Here is an 18,504-nt window from a genome sequence, read left to right on the forward strand (position 1 = left end):
ATTGTCTAGCTATTGTCTCCCACTAGTCGGAGAGTTAGCGTCCCCGCGTCATTTGACGTTCGAGTGTTGCTCGGTAACATGCAATAGGATTTTTTTTCCCTGCTCGGGCAGCCAATGAGGAGTCGGCCATAGGATTTGCTGCGGCCAATAGAAAAGCAGAGCGGTTTAAAGGTATTTAAAAGAGGGACGTTTGAATTTAAACAGAAACTGCTGGGACGCTGGAAAAAAGTGGAGTGACGGTGACGGCCCGTGTGTGCTTAGGTTGGTAATGGATGGGAGCTAAATTCTTTGATATAGTGTAATTTTTTGTTGATTCCGTAATTTTAGTGTTTGACATTTGAGGTTAAGGAGTTCCTTGTGAATCCTTCCTTGAAAATCTATAACCCTGCATAAATCGTACATGAAGTAATTGATAGAGAAAGTTATCGCAGGGATTTATGATAACGTTTAGTCTGCGTACGGTAAATGAATAATTGCAACTGGGCTCCCATTGCCTACCAAAATGTAACTGAAAGATGTTCATATTGCTAATTAAAGACTTAACCTTATATATTTAACCATAGTAAAATATAATTGCGCCGCGGTAAGAGTTGTTTTACTTATGCGGGCCTTCAACTAATAAGTAGTTGGATTATAATCTGGCTGCTTGCTCTAAATTTAAACAGATGTTTGTGTTTAAAACACTTTCTAAATACTCTAGAACATATGCTAATAGTAGTAAAAACTTTGGGATTTAAGAGGTCTGTCGGCTATAAGTGTTTATAATTTATTTATTTATTTTTGGTTTTTATATACCGGAAGTTCCTGTATAAAATGCATATCACTCCGGTTCACAGGTAACAGAGATAACTACCGCCGGGTGGCGGTAATTGCCTACGGTGGGGGGGACTTTCAAGAAATACAGAAATCGTTTTTTCCTGAGAGAGGTATTTTGTTGGAGACTAAACCCCTGGAAGGACTTACACTTTTTTTTTTTAATGTTTTTGTAATCTATGGATGTACGATGATACTAATGTTCCTATATTTTCTTTTTTTTTCTGAGCATATGTTAAAATTTTGTATTTGGAAAAGCTGTTAAGAAAACATTTGTATAAATGCTGGATCTAGTTTGGCCTACTGAGGCTTCCAGTATGACATTTTAAAATATCTTGCGCAATCCTCGAAGGTTAAGAGATACTTTTCTTGAAAAATTTCATAAATTGCACTTACTTACTTTCCATGGGTTTCTTAGGCTTATTTTATTTAAAATTGTTGTCTGCTTTATGGCAAATCTATTGTTAAGTGGATGATTAAATGTTATGAATATTTGCATATATTTATAATACTAACTAGTTTAAAAATCAAAACTATCATGAAACTGGAAATGTTCTACTGTCTGAGTTAATACTTTTATTAAGCAGTTGGCAAAACTTTCTAAAGCCTCTTGAAAAAGGCAGGGCTTTTAGGTATTTACAGATGTGTAATTACCCAGAGTTCCTTGGACATTCCACATAACAGGGCTGATGACTGAGAAGCCCCAGACAGTGCAATTCCTTAAGATGGTTTGCTTGACACCTGGTACTACCAATAAGCACCTTGTGTGGTGGTGTATAAGGTAGTATCAGATCTGACCGGTAGCTAGGACCTTATTAACTTGATTATATTTAATATCTTTATTCCAATGTTCTAAACATCTAGACTGCATTAGTCATCCTAGAAATTGGAGAGGGCATCATAATGGTTCTAGGTACCCAAAGAATGTGCATACATATATAAGTACCAAATCTTTTAGGGGTGTCGTCCCCCCCCAAAAAAAAAAAAAAATATTTTTGGTTTGGGGGTGGGCCATTTCCAGTCCATCCCTTGATTGATGGAGTTTTTTAAACTTTGTATTAAAAAAAAACAAAAAAAAAAACCTCAACTAACCCTGACCCTTCCCTCTTATTTAAATATAAAGCTCCCCCAAGACTTACCCAAAGTCCATGGTCTAGTGGGGGACTCTGAGTAGTGTTCTGTTCTGGGCCAACTGCTGCCATTAGTCAAAATGATGCTGGTCATCCATTGCCCTTACTACCGATATGTGACAAGGGCTGCTTAATGGCTCTGGTAGCCCTGTCACATGGAGATAGCTCCCAGGTCCACTGACCTTGGGGAAGTGGGAAAGGGTTGGAGTGGGGTTGGGCTTTTAACGGCTTCTCTTAGGGCAAGCAGGATGGTAGTCATCATAGATGGGGTGACATCATTAGATGGAACCCAGAAAGGAAAACTTGTCAAAGTTTCTAGAAACTTTGACTGGCAAATGGAGCATGCCACTATCTGCACAGTCACTTAGTCCCTCTTCAGTCTAGTTTTTTCCACAAAGCAGACACCTCACGGTCCTTAGCTCTCCCCAAAATTTCCAAAAAAGTATTCTTTAGAAGAAGAAAATCCTCAATTTCCTTCCCCCCCCCCCCCCCCCGTGTCTCTGTAGGCATTTCCCTCATTCTTTGCGGTTGATTTCCAAGTGTGTTGTGGCCGCTGACCATCAAACACTCACCAGCTTGTTTTCAGAATGCCTCCAATACGGATTCGCATGAGGTCTGCATCCTCTGCCTGGGGGCTTTCCACGATATCAGCGGGTGCTCTGACTGTGCTCAGATGACCCCTAAGGGCTGTTCCCGGCTGGACAAGATGGAGCAGCTTTTTGGTGCTAAAAAGTCGGCTCCATCGACTTCGGCATCGGGAGCCTCAACACTGAAGGTCCAAAGAGAACTTTGTGATGCAGTCACCCTCCACGTCACGTTCAGTTTTTCCTCATCAAGACAGGGAGGGACTCGGGACCAGCTCTCGCCTTCATTGGATCGATCCAAGGCATCTGGCTCGCTGTCAGCCTCTGTGCTAGAGAGGCTGAGCACCGAGGGAAGCACCAACCGCTTTCCTCGCACTGCACTGGTCCATGACGAGCGTCCTCCGAAGCAACCGCGTGGTGAAGAGGCCTTATCCTCTTCCAAACCCGGGAGTCCCAGGCATTGCCCACAGAGTGCAGTGCTGGGCACAGAGCCTTCTTGGGCCCCCTGTGGAGGCTCTGACACCACAACTTCCTCCCCATTGCATTCTCTTCACCAGACTTTCAGGAGGAGATAGGGTGCAGCATGTGTTGCTCCGAGCCCTCTGGAGCTTGGAACCAGCCCCTGTTAGCACCCCTGCTAGAGCATCTTGATGTCCTGACACAACCAGTACCTGGGGCTCCCTCGATTCCCTACCAGCCACCAAGGTCCCCCCCTCCAGAGCAATACCAATCCTTGGTTCCTCGGAAGATTCGGTGCCTCCATTGCCCAGGGCCTTTGGTCCTCAATGCCCTAGGGCCTCTGGCACAGGGACCACCCTCGATGCTGCTATTGAGGCGCATGGGCACTGGGCCCCCTCGCTGTCCTCCTGGTGGTCATCGGTGAGGAGGATGTGCCTTAGATCCTGGGGCCTCATCCTCATCTGAGGATTCTGGTGACCTACCGTCCGAGCCTTCTAAGCCGGATGAAAGGCATCACTCCCCTAGAAGACACCTCCTTCACAGGCTTCATTAGGGCCATGGCAGAAGCCATCCCCTTCCAACTCCTCAGAGGAGTACGCCTGCCACAAAATGCTGGAGGTTCTCCAGTTTGTGGATGAACCAAGAGGTGGCAGCCATCCCAGTCCATGAGATCCTTTTAGAACTCCACAGGATCTGGGAGCACTTGGGTTCTGGCCTCCCCCCCCCCCCCCCCCCCCCCCATTAACCAGAAGACTGATGCCCTTTTATCTGGTCCAATAGGCCCTGGGCTTTCAGAAATATCAGCTCCCCCACCAATATGTGGTTGTGGAGTCTGCCCTTAAAAAGGCCAAGAGGTCTCTGTGACACCCCCCCCCCCCCCCCCTCGGCTGAGAACATAGGGCCCTGGATTCTCTGGGCATGAGAGCGTTTCAAGGGGCGATACTCATTTCTTATATCGCCTCCTACCAATTGTACAATGGGAACTGGCAGAGCATCTGCCTCAGCAGCAGCAAGATGCACTGGAGGCAATAGTCCAAAAGGGCTTGGAGGCCGGCAAGCATGAGGTGAGGTCCACTTATGAAGTTTTCGAGACAGCAGCCAGGGTTTCAGCTGCGGACACTAGTACCCACTGCATGGCCTAGCTTCAAGCCTCCAGCCTCTGCCCAGAGGTCCAAGAGACTGGCGAACCTGCCCTGCACCGGAAGAATCTCTTTGGAGACAGGGATGCAGTTGCTCAGCTCAAGGACCATCGTGAGACTTTGCAGCATCTCGGACCAGCCATCCTTCACTTGTAGATCCCTGCAGCAGGGACCTTGCAAATACTTCTACCGCTGGAGGAGATACTATCCTCAGACTTCCCGCACCAGGGTGTCACGTCCCCTAACCAGGGGTTGGCCTGTGCCACAACAAAGTCCAGCGGCGGGTTTTTGACTGGCAGCGAGAGTGGAGACCACCTTGCAGTGCCCACAGATCCCTGCCCACCAGTCAGGGTCTGTGCCTGTTCACAGACCGCTGTCCCCAATTTACCACTGACCGCTGGGTTCTAGCCATTGTATAACATGGCTACCGCCTGAGCTTCCTGGCAGTTCCAGCGGATTCTCTGCCTTCTCTGGAACAGGACCTATTGGAGCATCAGGAAATGGTCAAGCTAGAGCTCAGGGCAGTAGAACCTGTACCACGTTCCCAGCAGGGCTGGGGGTTCTACTCTAAACTTTCTGATACCAAAGAAAACAGACAGTCTTTGACCCATTCTCGACCTTGAAAAGGTTGTTACAGTGAACATTTCAAAATGGTCTCATTGGGCACCCTGATCCCTCTTTCAAAAAGGAGATTGGCACTGCTATCTCAATCTGAAGGATGTGTATGCTCACGATATTCCCGCCTCACAGAAAATATCTCTCTGCTTTTTGGTAGGGCTGTGACATTTTCAAAACCAGGTGCTGACATTTGGCCTCTCCTCAGCCCTGTGGGCCTTTATGAAATGTCTGGCAGTGGGGTACACTTCTCCTACCTGGATGACTGGCTCTTCAGGTGACTACAGTCACTGGGATTTGTGATCAATTTCCCTAAATCCCATCTGAGTATGTCCAAATGGTTGGCATTCATTTGGGCTCTGCTGGCACAACCCTGGATAGAGCATCCCTCCCCGGGACCATGCCCAGACCCTGGTGTCGCTGGTACACTGTCAGACTGTCTCTGCCAGGGTTCTGCACAGCTTACTGGTCCACATGGCGGCTGCAGTGCATGTCATATTCTGCTCATCCGGCTGGCCATGCGAGTAACAGTGGACACTCCATTCAATGCCTTCAAGCCACCCAGGCCCTCTCAGCACCAGTCCACGTTACCTCACCACTCTCCGCCTCCCTCTCCTGGTGAGAGAGTCTGCCCAACTTGGAAAGAGGTCTTCCCTTCCAAATACCATCTTCTCCCCCCCCCCCCCCCCCCCCCCCCAAGTGGTGGTGACCACGGACGTCTCGGGTTGGGGAGCGCATGTGGGCAGTCTCCGCATGCAGGGCATGTGGTTGGTGCAGGAAGCAAGTTGTCTAATCCCTCTTGGCGTTCCAGGGTCACCTGGCCCACAAGGTGGTTTTGATCAAGTCTCAATGTGTACATAAACAAGCAGGGAGGCACACTATCCTGTGTCCAACAGTGGCCAATATCAAGTCGTAATTACCCAAACATTAAACAGGAGGTAATGCATGCAAGTCTTGTGCTTTTTCATTATAGAGATCCTGAAAACCTCACTAGCAGGGGGGCTGCCAAGGACTGGTTTGAGCAATTTTGATAATATATCATGACTCAGATTATTGTATTATATAGAGATTTGTATGCATTTTTCCTCAACTTGCATTATAAGGTATTAATAGTCCAATGTGTGTGGTGTTTTTTTTTTCTTCTGTTAATTAGGGTATAATGGACAGATCTGCTAAGAAAATCAAAATGGAATTTCAGGATATGGTGGTAGGGTAAGTTGCAATCAGATTTATTGAAGAATCAAAGATGGCTCTAATTTATTTTCACAACTTCTATTCTGATTCGTGGGTGACATCAGTCAGGGTCAAATAGACTCATCTCTCTAGTACAGTAAAGAAATCTGGCATTTTCAATAACTGGTCCACTCCCATGGAACTCCTTGCCAGAGACCTTGAGCTGCCTCGATTATTTTGGAAACAAAGACTTTGTTCCAGGAAGAACATGGTGCAAGCTCTGGCTAAGAGATTTGACTGTTAAGTATATTGTGTAGTCACAAGGCCTGTTAAGTATTTATATTTGTTTTATCCTGTATTGTAACTTGTTTAAGGCAGATCCTCAATGAGCATGTGCAGGGTTTTCAAGCCTATGTTGCCTCATGAGCCCCTTGGTCTTTTTTTTTTTTTTTATTTGCAGTTCCACATGGATGTTATCACTCACACTGTCCTCTCTAGCTCAAGCCCCTTCAAGTTCTTACTTTACTTAACTCATCTTTAGTTGCCAAACTACCGCAGCAGCCTCTCAACAGCACTTAACCTTTTTTTTTTATTCGTTTATTCTACAGTGTGGCCACCTCCAGTGGTTCTGTGCTTGCCATGATAACTGCTACAGGTGCCTCAGCCTCCACTGTGATTCAGCCAATTGCTATGGTTGGCCATATGTTGCTGAGATTCCAGTAACTGGAAGATGGAGGCACTTTGCAGGTGACAAAGTTGGAACAATTCCTTCTCCCAGAGCACCCCCTCTTGCAAGCTCCTTGGAAAAAGCTTCCCCCCCCCCCCCCCCAACTCCAGGGCTGAGTTCTTGATCTGCACTTCACTCAATCCCTGACCTATAGCAGAAGCATCAAGCATAGGAGTCCACAATTCCTTGGCAGCTTCAGGGGCCACTTCCCCCCCCCAACCTCATGGGGGCTTGTCGAGGCAGGAGCTCGAATGCATGCCCCAGATCTGAAAAATACATATGTTCGTGTACCTATCAATTAGTCTTTCACTGGCAATTCCTTAGGTTTGTGTTGACTCTTCACTACAAATAGAAGGGTGCCTACGAAATGCCTAGTGGTGGTGGCAGCAGCACACGTCATCAGGGGATTTGTCTTCCCTTACTTGAATGACTGGCTGGTGACGGGAACTTCCCAAGTAGGGATGTTAGTCTTCTGCAGAAAGCTCTATCTGGCTTCTTCAGTAGTAGGGTTCATAATCGAACCTTTCCCATGCAAAGATTCATGTTCATCAGGATATGAATAGACTAACAAAAGCATTCCTTTCATCAGACTGGGATTCCTGCTTTAGAACACTAGTTTGAAACTTACTACAGCAGGATCAAGCTCCGGCCTCAGCAATCCTGGTTGTCCTCTGGTATATGGTCTCCATGATGCATGTTATGAGGGTTCTCCAGGGGCCTCTGGCCACTGGGATCTGCTGCTTCAGTAACTGTAGTAATGGATAAAGATCAGCCTCTTGGAGCTAGGAGCTATGAGCCATTCGCCATGTGTTGTGGATATTCTTGCATCTCCTTCAGGCAAAGGGAATTATGATCCAAACCAGCAATCAAGTGGCAATGTGGTGGGGTTTGTTTTTTTTATTAAATATGTAAACAAAGGAGTTCAGGGTCTTGAATTCTATACCAGGAATCTCATGTTCTGCTGCCCTCTACAGACCGTTGGTGTGCGCAGTGCATCGGCTCTGCACACGCATCGTGCACTCTGTTTTTGGGCGTGCTCTTTACATACTCAATTGTTTCTGCTCATGAGCTTAACTTCGCACACAAGTTGTGCGTGTGCCTTCCCGCGCTTTCTTCTAGGCGCCTTTTTTTTTTTTTTTTTGTGCGCACCCCCTTTTGAGAACGAGCCATTCCGATGCCTGTGGTGGTAAGCAAGAAGACTAAGCTTCTTCCTAGTTGTGTTGCCTGTCATATTAGGGCTTCTCAGCCTGACCTGGCTTCTAACTTGTCAGCACTGCTCAGGGAGAGTTGTCTTCCTCTGATTTTGCTAAGCCGGGCTCTTCACATTCTGATGGGTTCATCACGGCCTTGACTAGGGGGGACGCCAGATCTTGGTTCTCCCTTGACTGGCTCCTCTGCTGGCGAGGGCAGTTCTGTGGAACCAGTTCCTTCTGGGCTTTGGTCTGGGCCCGGCCGATTTTTCTTGGGTGGAATTTTTAAGGCTTACAAGACTTTCTTCATGTGCCGTCCTCTGCTTCCCTGTTCCTATCCAGTCCTATGCTTAAGCGCCGGGGCTCCCTCTGATCCCTGCAGGTGTTCCAGAGAGGAATTCTGACGGCACTGAGACTGATCCTGATTCACTGACAAGGGAAATTCTTCCAGTGCTGGAACTGCATCAAATCATGTTGCAGTTCTTTCATAGAGATTAACTGCCGGCCCTGATTTCCCAGACCTTGAAACATCTGAGTGTCCCTGGTTTGGATGCTATGGCAGAGGAAGAATCCCATTTAGCTTTCCTTACATAAAGCTGCTTGTGTTTTCCCTGTGATAGATGCCATTCAGGAATTGATTGATCTGGAATGGGATGCCCCAGAGGCAAATTTAAAAAGGGGGGGGAGGGGTGTCTGACACTGGAAGGCCTGTACCCTCCTGGATCCGGCTGTGAGAGCATTTGCGGTTTCCCAAATGGATGCACTAGTATGTGTGCTGTCTCCAAGCAGAGGACTATCCCCCGTGGAGGGAGGAGCAGCATTGAAGGATTGAGGCTATTCTTAAGCAAGCATTTGAGGCGGTGGCACTGACTTTACAGGCTGCTTCTTGTTGCACTCTAGTGGCAAGATCGTCTGTTTCTCTCTCAGGAGTTTGTCTGGAGGGAATTCCAGAACAGTTATGGAGCCTGTACTGGGTTTTTTGGTTTGTTTTTTAAATAGCAGACTCATGCTGTAATTTAGTCCAGATCTTGACCAGAGGAGTGGCTCTGGTGATGGCAGCCAGGTGTCAAATCTTGTGAAACTGGGTCAGCTGATGCAGCCTCCAAAGCCAATCTTACCAAGATGCCCTTTAAAAGCTCGCTCTTGTTTGGGAACGAGCTGGAAAAACTGACTGGTAAGTGGGGCAAGTCTCCGGTTTCTTGGTTGCTGGAAGATGAGAAGCAGAGCACCGCTTTGGTATGAGGGGTAGTCTCAGAGGTTCTGGGCGTTTTCGACCCTACAAAGAGGTTGCCTTTTGGTAGGTCTCTGTCCTTTTGTCCCCAACAGGCCAAGAGGAGTAGGCTCAGGTGGTGAAGGTTTGCTGACCCACCTTCTGCAACAGGAAATAGGGAGATGTCTCTCTTATCAGAGGTGGATTGAATTCATGTCAGACCAGTGGGTCCTGGGGGTGGTATGAGAAGGATATGCACTGGAACTTCACACTATTGCTCAGGACGTGAAGTACGGGGCAATCTTCTTGGGCACAATAAAATAAATAGAATGAGGGCTCCTTTTTCTCCCAAGGTTATGGTGGTAGTAGCAGCAGCGGCCTTCTGAAAAGAAGGAATCCTGGTGCACCTGTATTTGGATGACTGGCTGATTCAAACCAAGTCTCGGGAAGAGAGCTGCCTGGTGACATGCAAGGTGTTCTCCTTATTGCAGGAAGTGGGTTGGGTGGTGAACCTGACCAATCTTCAACCATCCCAGTTGTTGGAATATCTGGGGGTTCGGTTCGACATGGGACAGGACAGTTTTCCTGCCAGAAGTTTGGATCCAGAGTAACTCAAGTGCATCGGTGGCCAAACACCATATACCCAATGGTGTGGTCCTACCTACAGGTGCTCAGCTTGATGGCAGCTACCCTGGAAGTGATGCCGTGGACAAGGGCGCATATGCATATTCAGCACTCTCTATCTCACTGGAACCCACAGTCTCAGGACCATGCGGTTCAGCTCTGCTTGCTGATGGAAATCTGCTCCCACCTCCAGTGGTGGTTGCAGGAGGATCATCTGAGAAAAGGAATGCCCTTGTCCTCTCCGGCCTGGTTGGTCCTCATGAGAATGAGTCTTCACGGTTGGACTCACTGTCTGGAGTTAACAGCCCAGGGGTGTTTGAAGTTCCAGCGGGACTCTTTGGCACTTCAACACCTAGAGGCTCAGGCAGAAGGGCTGGCGTGCTTGCAGTTCGGGTGATGTCAGTTAATGGGACGGCGGCCTAGATCAATCGCCAGGGAGGAACCAAGAGCCAGCAAGTGTTACAGGAACTTGACCAACTTATGGAATGGGCAGAAGGTCCTCTGCAGATCTCAGCCTCGCACATTGCAGGAAAAGACAATGTAAGAGTGGACTCTCTCTCTCTCTCTCTGAGGGAAGACAGATGGAGAGGAAAGAAATAGAAAGACAATATAAAGGGAAGGTGGAAAAAAAAGCCTGTGACCAACCGATTAAAAAAACTAAGATCAAACAGCAAATGTAAAAAAAAATAAATTTACTTTTTTACTGATTGGCACGTAATCTTTGGGAATGTGCAAGAATAGCACTTTCTCTATGCGGATCTCACAATGTATGAGGTCAACATGGAGCAACTGGAAGCCCACGGGGCCTGCACAGAGGAGGCAGCAGAATGGGCTTCGGCGCCTCCCCAATAGCCACGTGCCAGCAGAGGAATGAGAGAGGTTCTGAGGTTGCTGGCAAAAGAAAGAGAGGGGGGTCTGCCTTTAGTGTATGAATGGGTGTCTCCCTGGGGGGGGTGTGTGTGTGTGAGTGATTGGGAGCTTGCCTGGGTATGTGTGTGAGGGAGACAGTGAGAATATGATTGTGTGTGAGAAAATCCAGGGGAGTAAGGGGGTCAGGGGTGTGTGTGGATTGTGTAAGTGTCTGTGAGAGCGATAGGTTATGGTGGGTATAAGAGCATGACAGTGTGTGACTGGAAATCAAGAGCTCCCATGTATGGACAGCAGGGGCTTTTTAAAATCTTTTAGTTTTAGGAGGCCTCGGTTGAGGCCTACCTCTCTCGGATACCTCTTCCCAAGCTGACCTCCGCCCAAAGGCAATTTCTCGATAAAGATATTACAGCCCTTGAATTAGAGGAAGCTATTAATTCCCTGAAAGTAGGAAAATCGCCAGGTCTCGTTGGGTTCACACCCCAGTTTTACAAACAATTTGCAACGGCCCTCTCCCCCCATCTTATTGAAGTTCTTTAACTCCATGCGGACAGGGTCTACCTTGCCTGCCCAGACTAATTTGGCTGGGATTACTTTATTAGCCAAACCTGGCTGGGACCCTTCTATTTGCAGGTCATACAGGCCCATTTCTCTGCTGAACATTGATGTGAAGCTGCTAGCAAAAATTCTGGCGAATAGATTAAATTGCTTTATTCCGCAATTGATAGGGGTCGACCAGGCTGGATTTATCCCAGGTCGAACCACCGCGGACAATGTCCACAAAATTATAGATACTATATGGTATGCTCAAAAACATAAAATTCCGGCGGTGGCTTTGTCCATTGATGCGGACAAGGCATTTGACCGGGTGCATTGGCCTTATCTTTTTCAAACATTGGAAAATATGGGTTTTGGCGCCTCATATTTACAATGGTTGGGTCAGCTTTATAATTCCCCCCGGGGCTTGTTTGAAGATTAATGGCGGTTATTCCGCTCCCTTTACGATGGGTAGGGGGACTCGGCAGGGGTGCCCACTCTCCCCTCTCCTTTTTGCTATATTTTTGGAGCCATTGGCTATTCACATCCGTAGAAACACCAATATTTCCGGAGTGACTGTGGGGGATTTTACCACAAAAATTTCTTTGTATGCTGATGACATTATTTACACTTACTGATCCAGCAAACTCCCTCGACTGTGTAATTGAAGAGATGGAGGCCTTTGGGAGGGTGTCCGGCTTCACGGTTAATTGGGATAAATCAGAGGTTCTCAATATCAACTTACACCCCCGTTCAGTTAGTCTCCTCCAGGAGTTGTTTCCTTTTAAATGGGCCAAAAACCAAATTAAATACTTAGGGATCCAATTGAGTGCCACTCAAGATTTGCTTACCATCAACTATAACCCCCCTATGGAGTAAACTATCTAAGGACATGGAGGAATGGAGCCGCTACCAGATTTCGTGGCTGGGAAGAATGGCTGTTTTTAAGATGAATATTCTACCGAAATTATTGTACCTTTTTCAGACGCTCCCTGTCCAGGTCTCAGTATCTATGTTAAAACAGTGGCAGAGGCGTTGTATGAATTTTATTTGGGCGGGTTGTAGACCACGGGTTGCAAGGCGAGTCTTACATCAGCCAAAACGTAAAGGAGGCTTGGGAGTGCCGGATCTTATCCGCTACTTTCGAGCCGCTCAGTTTAAAAAAATTAGTAGATTTGCATCTTGTCCGACGCAGTGGGTGCTTCTTAATCAGGAACTTATCGGGGATATACCACTCAGTAGTTTTATGTGGCAACCTAAACACACCTGGCTGGTAGACCTAGATTCGGTATTACCTCCTTCTACACTCATGTTTCAGTTATGGCACCGATACAGTGCTTCATTAGTGGGCAATAGGGCATATCATATTAGCACCCATATTTACTTCAATAAGGCTTTTCGTCCGGGATTTGAGAGTGCAGCTTATTCAGAGTGGAGGAGACGGGGCATTAGGATATGGGGTCATATTTGGGGCTCCTCCTCTTTGCGCCCTTTTGCTGATCTTCAGCGGATTTACGACTTACCTGAGTCGGCCAGGTACTCCTATGTTCAATTAGTGCACTTTGCTAGGACTAACTTGCTTGCTACACATTTGGTTCAGGGTGAGTCCGATTTTGAAAAGTTATGTGAGAGGGCGCATGGCTGTACTAGAATCTTGTCCCGGTTGTACCAAATGTTAGTGTTACAGGATACCACCATTTTCACATTTCAAAAGGCTTGGGAGCAGGACCTCCAGGTCAGCTGGACCCCTCAAATTTGGAAATCTATATTTCAGAATCTAGGCAGGGGACATATTGCGGCTTCTCTTATTGAAAACTCCTATAAGCTGTTATATCGTTGGTACCGGTGTCCTTCACAATTGCAGAAATATACGCCTCTTTATCCAGATACATGTTGGCGAGGCTGTACAGAGGAGGGCACATTTTTCCACATGTGGTGGGCTTGCTCCCATGTTCAGGTAGTTTGGGGGATGGTGTATAATTGGCTCAGTGCAATTTTTCCTGGACTGCCTGTTTTCACACCTGCACAAGGGCTGCTAGGTCTGGCGATACAAGGAATGTCGCAGCCCTCTAATCAGTTAGTCCACTATGTCTTCACAGCCAGTCGTTGTGAGAGAGCGCACTCTCCCTAAAATAGAGGACATTCAAAGCAAAGTACGGCGGATCTATAGATTATCCCAAATCACAGCTTATAAACATAAGAGTGTCCCACTTTGCGCTAACCTGGCTCCCCTATCAAAAATGGCTTACCAAGGTGATGGCCGTCTCCTCCGGAGGGCCGCAAAAATAAGTAAGTCGCTTGGTCGCTTCACACTGCCAGTCCTCTCTCCCCTCCTCCCGCAGCAAGGCTGCTTTTCGCGCCTTGCCTCGGGAGGAGGGGTGAGGGACTGGCCCTCCTGAGCGTAGGATTACCCTAGGCGACCTCCTTTGTGCCCCCCTGGTCTTGCCCTAGACTCCTATCTCATTCTCAATCACACCTGCTGACTGGTTTTCTGTGTTGCGAGCACGTTGGGCACTGCTTGCGGCCCGCCAAATCTCTACTCCTCTTTGCCACTGCTTGCAGCCCCATATGGCTTGCACCCAGTGGCTCTGGAGCCCAGGAGCCAATGCATGTGAGCGCCTCTCCAGCATCCCCCCGTAATCCTTCTTGCACTAATGCTTAAGGTCACAAAGTGTTTTGTTTTTTTTGGGGGGGGGAGCCAAAATGACATTTCTTCATCACACCCACCTCTATAGCATGGATCCTGCTTTAAAAAAAAAAAAAAAAAAAGTGTTAAAGTCCAAAGGGTCTTCTGCGTAATTTTAAAAAGCTGGCCAGTTTCACACTAAAATTATTTGATAGCCTCATTCAACTAATTCTATTTGGCTATGAGAGTGAAGTCTGGAATATATAGGAAGGGACAGAATGTCAATATAAATCCTGCAGTTCGAGTTCTCTAACCGCGAGTTCCCGGGGAGGGGGAGAGAGTGAATGAGCGAGCTGTGTTTGCTCGCTCATTCACTCTCTCCCCCACCCCGGCAACTCGCGGCAGCAGCAGCCTCCTCCCAACGCTCACCTCTTCATTTTCAGCCCTCGCGGAGGCGGAGTCCCATCGGCCGCGGTTGAACCTCTTCATTTTCCTCCGAGCCGCGCTGCAATCTTCTTTTCTTTGGGCCGATGCCGAGCGCACTAGCGTGGCCTCTTCTTGCCGCGCAGGCACCCGATATCTCCACTTCCTCTTCCGGGCCGCATGGGGGGGGGGGGCGAAGAGAGCACGCAGGTGCCGCTGACTCCAGCTGTCCTGCCGCGTTCCGCCCGGGCTGACAGCATTTTAAGCCCGGGCGGAGGAGGACCGGGGAGCAGCTGGGTCAGCGGGAAAGTGTGGCGACTGTCTGCGAGCCAGATGCAGCCCTCAAAAGAGCCATATCTGGCTCGCGAGCCATGGGTTCCCGACCCCTGCCTCACAGTAACAGCAGCACAAACACCTTCCACTGCCAGGCACATTGTGAACTAACACAAGACACTCAAAATCTATACTGCAATCCCGTTGTAACATAACAGTAATAACACCAAGGACTCAAACAACAATAACCCTACCTGTGAAAAAGCATGGGTAAATATTACACTGGGTCCCTGAATACCAATACACCACCTATTGAGGAAACAAAACAAACCAGATTGCTATAGATCCCTATGCTAGCAGAATCTCTCATCATGGTCACACACACACAGAGCAGAGATAGATAGACCCTCACCAAATACAGAATACAAAATAAAGGAGCACAAATCAGACAAACTCAAATGGAAACCAAGAAGCCAGACTGTGTATTAACAATGGAAAAACAGAACCACCATTCCTCATAAAACAATAAAATCAAGAAACAAAGCAGATCTAATAGTAAAACCATATTAATAAAAGAATATTTTAACACTGATAGAATTTCTGTTAAAATCATATACATTTTTTACAATTTCCTATACACCCAATAATTAAAACTAAAAGATTTTAAAAAGCCCCTACTGTCCATACATGGGAGCTCTTGATTTCCAGTCACACACTGTCATGCTCTTATACCCACCATAACCTCTCACAGACACTTACACAATCCACACACACCCCTGACCCCCTTACTCCCCTGGATTTTCTCACACACAATCATATTCTCACTGTCTCCCTCACACACATACCCAGGCAAGCTCCCAATCATTCTCACACACACACCCCAGGGAGACACCCATTCATACACTAAAGGCAGACCCCCCTCTCTTTCTTTTGCCAGCAACCTCAGAGCCTCTCATTCCTTTGCTGCCACTGTCACTGCTGCTGCATGGCTATAGGGGATAGTGTATCGCAGGAAGGGCTAACACGGCCGGAAAGTGAGTAGAACGCTAGTTAGGAGCGGGGTAAATGCGGCCGCACTTTACTGGATTGATCTGTCAACTGGATAGACCTGATAACAGGGAAACTGTGCTCTCATTCACTGGATTGTAAAAGGAGCCTTGGCCTATTATCATAAGAACTCTATTGCATCATTGGGCTTCTCAACGTTGGTCTTCTAAGACTCTGAGCAAACTAGGAATAACTGTTAAAGTCAAAATGTGAGAAATCACCAAAATACTAAAAAAAAAAAATTACAAAATGTTCTTCAATAAAATTATATTAAATGGAAAACCATCTTAAATATTTTTATAAAAATTTTGAGTGAAGACAGTGGTGGTTTTACATAAAGTGGGTAACCTGGTATGGTTCCTATTACTATATTATAAACCTACCACCATTCCCCCTCCTTTTTTTTTTTTTTTTTTTTATATAGGGTCAATATGACTCAAATGTTGAACACAAAATCAGAACTGTGAAAAATGTGTTAAAACTGTCCCAAAATACCATAATTTCTTATACACAATATTGTGTAATGTTACTTAGCTGCACATTAATGCTGTCCATGACTTATCAAATTACTTGGTAGCACTTCCTCATCCCAACATGGCCAGGTTTAGGATTCAATCCTTCATCAGGGGTACAAGCTCACCAAATAACACAAATATCTCCCTTTTCTCACACAGAGCTGTGTTCATGATCATGAGAAGAGACGGCTGAGGGGGGATATGATAGAGGTCTTTAAGATCATGAGAGGTCTTGAACGAGTAGATGTGAATCAGTTATTTACACTTTCAAATAATAGGACTAGGGGGGCATTCCATGAAGTTAGCAAGTAGCACATTTAAGACTAATCGGAGAATTATTTTTCACTCTATGCACAAAGCTCTAGAACTTGTTGCCAGAGGATGTGGTTAGTGTAGCTGGGTTCAAAAAAGGTTTGGATAAATTCTTGGAGGAGAAGTCCATTAACGGCTATTAATCAAGTTTACTTAGGGAATAGCCACTGCTATTAATTGCATCAGTAGCATGGGATCTTCTTAGTGTGGATAATTGCCAGGTTCTTGTGGCCTGATTTGGCCTCTGTTGGAAACAGGATGCTGGGCTTGATGGACCCTTGGTCTGACCCAGCATGGCAATTTATGTTCAAAACATGGCAGACAACTGTTCCACATCACAGCATCCATTTTTTAAAAAAACCACCATGTGACCAAAAATGACATCTGTATCCAAAGTGTATACCACATGTGACCAAAACCAAAAATGTTTAGATTGGTGGTTTTTTATTATAAACTAATTGCTCATTCAAACCCATAAGGTATTCAGTTTTCAATTTGTAAATCCACTGCTGTTTTCTAATTCAGAAGAGATGTTAAATCGCCAGAGGAATTGTTGACATGACAATCCAATTGTTCAAATGTATGTCCCAATTCGATGCAATGGGTGACCATTGGAGCAGACAAAGTACCATTATTAATCCTAGATCGACATTCCATAATCCTTAATTTCATCACTCTTTATGACCCACAGGGACATGTCAACGTATATTACTTGTGTAGTAGTACAATCGGTCAAAGACATCCTGTTACTGGATACAATGTTCTCCTTCCATAGTATTATAGCAGACACTAAAACTACCACATTTATAATGACCTGCTTTCTCTGTATGAGCCAAACTAGCTCTCACAGGTGACAGGATGAATTGGCCGTGCTTAACCACCCACAGGCTTGGACAGTCAACGAACAAAAGCTAAGCTTTGACCAATGGGCTCATGAGGCGGTGTAGGAACTCTGCACATACTCGATAGTAAAACGTTACTGAGCTAGAGATGGGTCTGCCATGATCCATGGTTGACATCTAAATCATTCTGTTATTCATGGTAAGCAAACTTTCTAATCTCCTTGACTGCTCTGGGAGAGGATTAGTGAGTTACTTGGGGTAGTTCTTCATGCTTCCCCCTTGTTCTACCTAGAGTTCCTGTAAGATGGATTATCCTACATCATGAACAAATAGAATAATCTGTGAAGTCTAATTTTTGGTTTGTGGTGGTTTTAAACCTGGTTTAATTGCTGGCATGGGTGGTGGACCTAGGTTGCCTATCTCTTAAACATCACTGCATGAATAAGGGTGAACCAAGTTCTAAATTTTAAACAGACTGCTTCAGAGCTTTGTAGCTCCAGAACTGCTGGTGCATTGTTTATCTCTGAATCAATATAGTCTAATGTTGATTATGTTTAAACCTTGAAGCAAAACTTCTTTTTTTTTTTTTTCTATTTTGTGTGAGGAGGGGGGGGGGGGCAGTTGCTCATTGTGTTCTATAACTCTCTCTACAATATAAAGAGAACTATGTAGTGTTACAGCAGAGCTGCACATTCTCACAGTAGGTAAAATAAAAATGGTAATAGTGAAGCATGAACTGACCCTACCCCAAGCAATTTTTTAATCTTGTGTATTGACAAACTGTATGCAAGGTTTACAGCAGCAATGACCTTTGCACAAAAGGAGGGGGGGGGTAATCTAATATACTACAAAATTTTAATTTTTTTTTTTAATTTCTACTTGCCCTGTTGTATCTGCATATTTGCTTTGAGTTTTTTGGTTTTTTTTTTTTTTTTTTTTTGTTGCTGAAATATTGTAGTAACATTCTTCTCTTTCCCTTCTTCTCCTCCCCCCAAATTAGACAGCAACTTTGGTCTCCGATGGCCCAAAACGTGTCCCCATAACCCAACAGCAGACCATTAAAAACAAGTCATCGGGTGGCCTTCCCACCCAGCGAGTCTTGGTGGCTTCGAATGCCCCAAATCGTGTTCCTTCTCAGGTGCCAAAGCCTGTGGGGCAGCCACAGCATCCCCAGACAGTAACTCCAGTGGTGCCAGGACCCAAACCGCAGGTGGAAAACAAAACTACCCAGCACCCGCAACAGGACCAAGCATCGGGTAAACTTACTATTTTCTGTTTTGAACTGGAAGGAATGCAAATAATTACTAAAAAAAAAAAAAAAAAAAGTTATTGTTGCCTTGATTTAGATGCAAAGATTTGGGCTTTTTGACAGATGTGAGGTGGAGTATTTTTGTATTT

At 46.1% G+C, this 18,504-nt stretch overlaps 1 protein-coding gene and 1 long non-coding RNA gene across 2 annotated transcripts in view; both read left to right on the forward strand.

Moving 5' to 3' along the window:
- Positions 1 to 64: 64 nt before the first annotated feature.
- Positions 65 to 18,244, forward strand: LOC115096700. Its single transcript, XR_003858128.1, has 3 exons — positions 65 to 261; positions 5,894 to 5,952; positions 18,107 to 18,244. It is a non-coding gene; the product is annotated as an uncharacterized LOC115096700 (long non-coding RNA).
- Positions 18,240 to 18,504, forward strand: part of AURKA (aurora kinase A) — a 40,453-nt gene continuing 40,188 nt past the window's right edge. The window contains exon 1 of the mRNA XM_029611711.1: positions 18,240 to 18,362. The gene's annotated coding sequence lies outside the window, so the exon portion shown is untranslated. The remainder of the gene's footprint in view (positions 18,363 to 18,504) is intronic.

This window comes from Rhinatrema bivittatum, chromosome 8 (assembly GCF_901001135.1).
Source record: "Rhinatrema bivittatum chromosome 8, aRhiBiv1.1, whole genome shotgun sequence".
NCBI classification, from domain to species: domain Eukaryota; kingdom Metazoa; phylum Chordata; class Amphibia; order Gymnophiona; family Rhinatrematidae; genus Rhinatrema; species Rhinatrema bivittatum.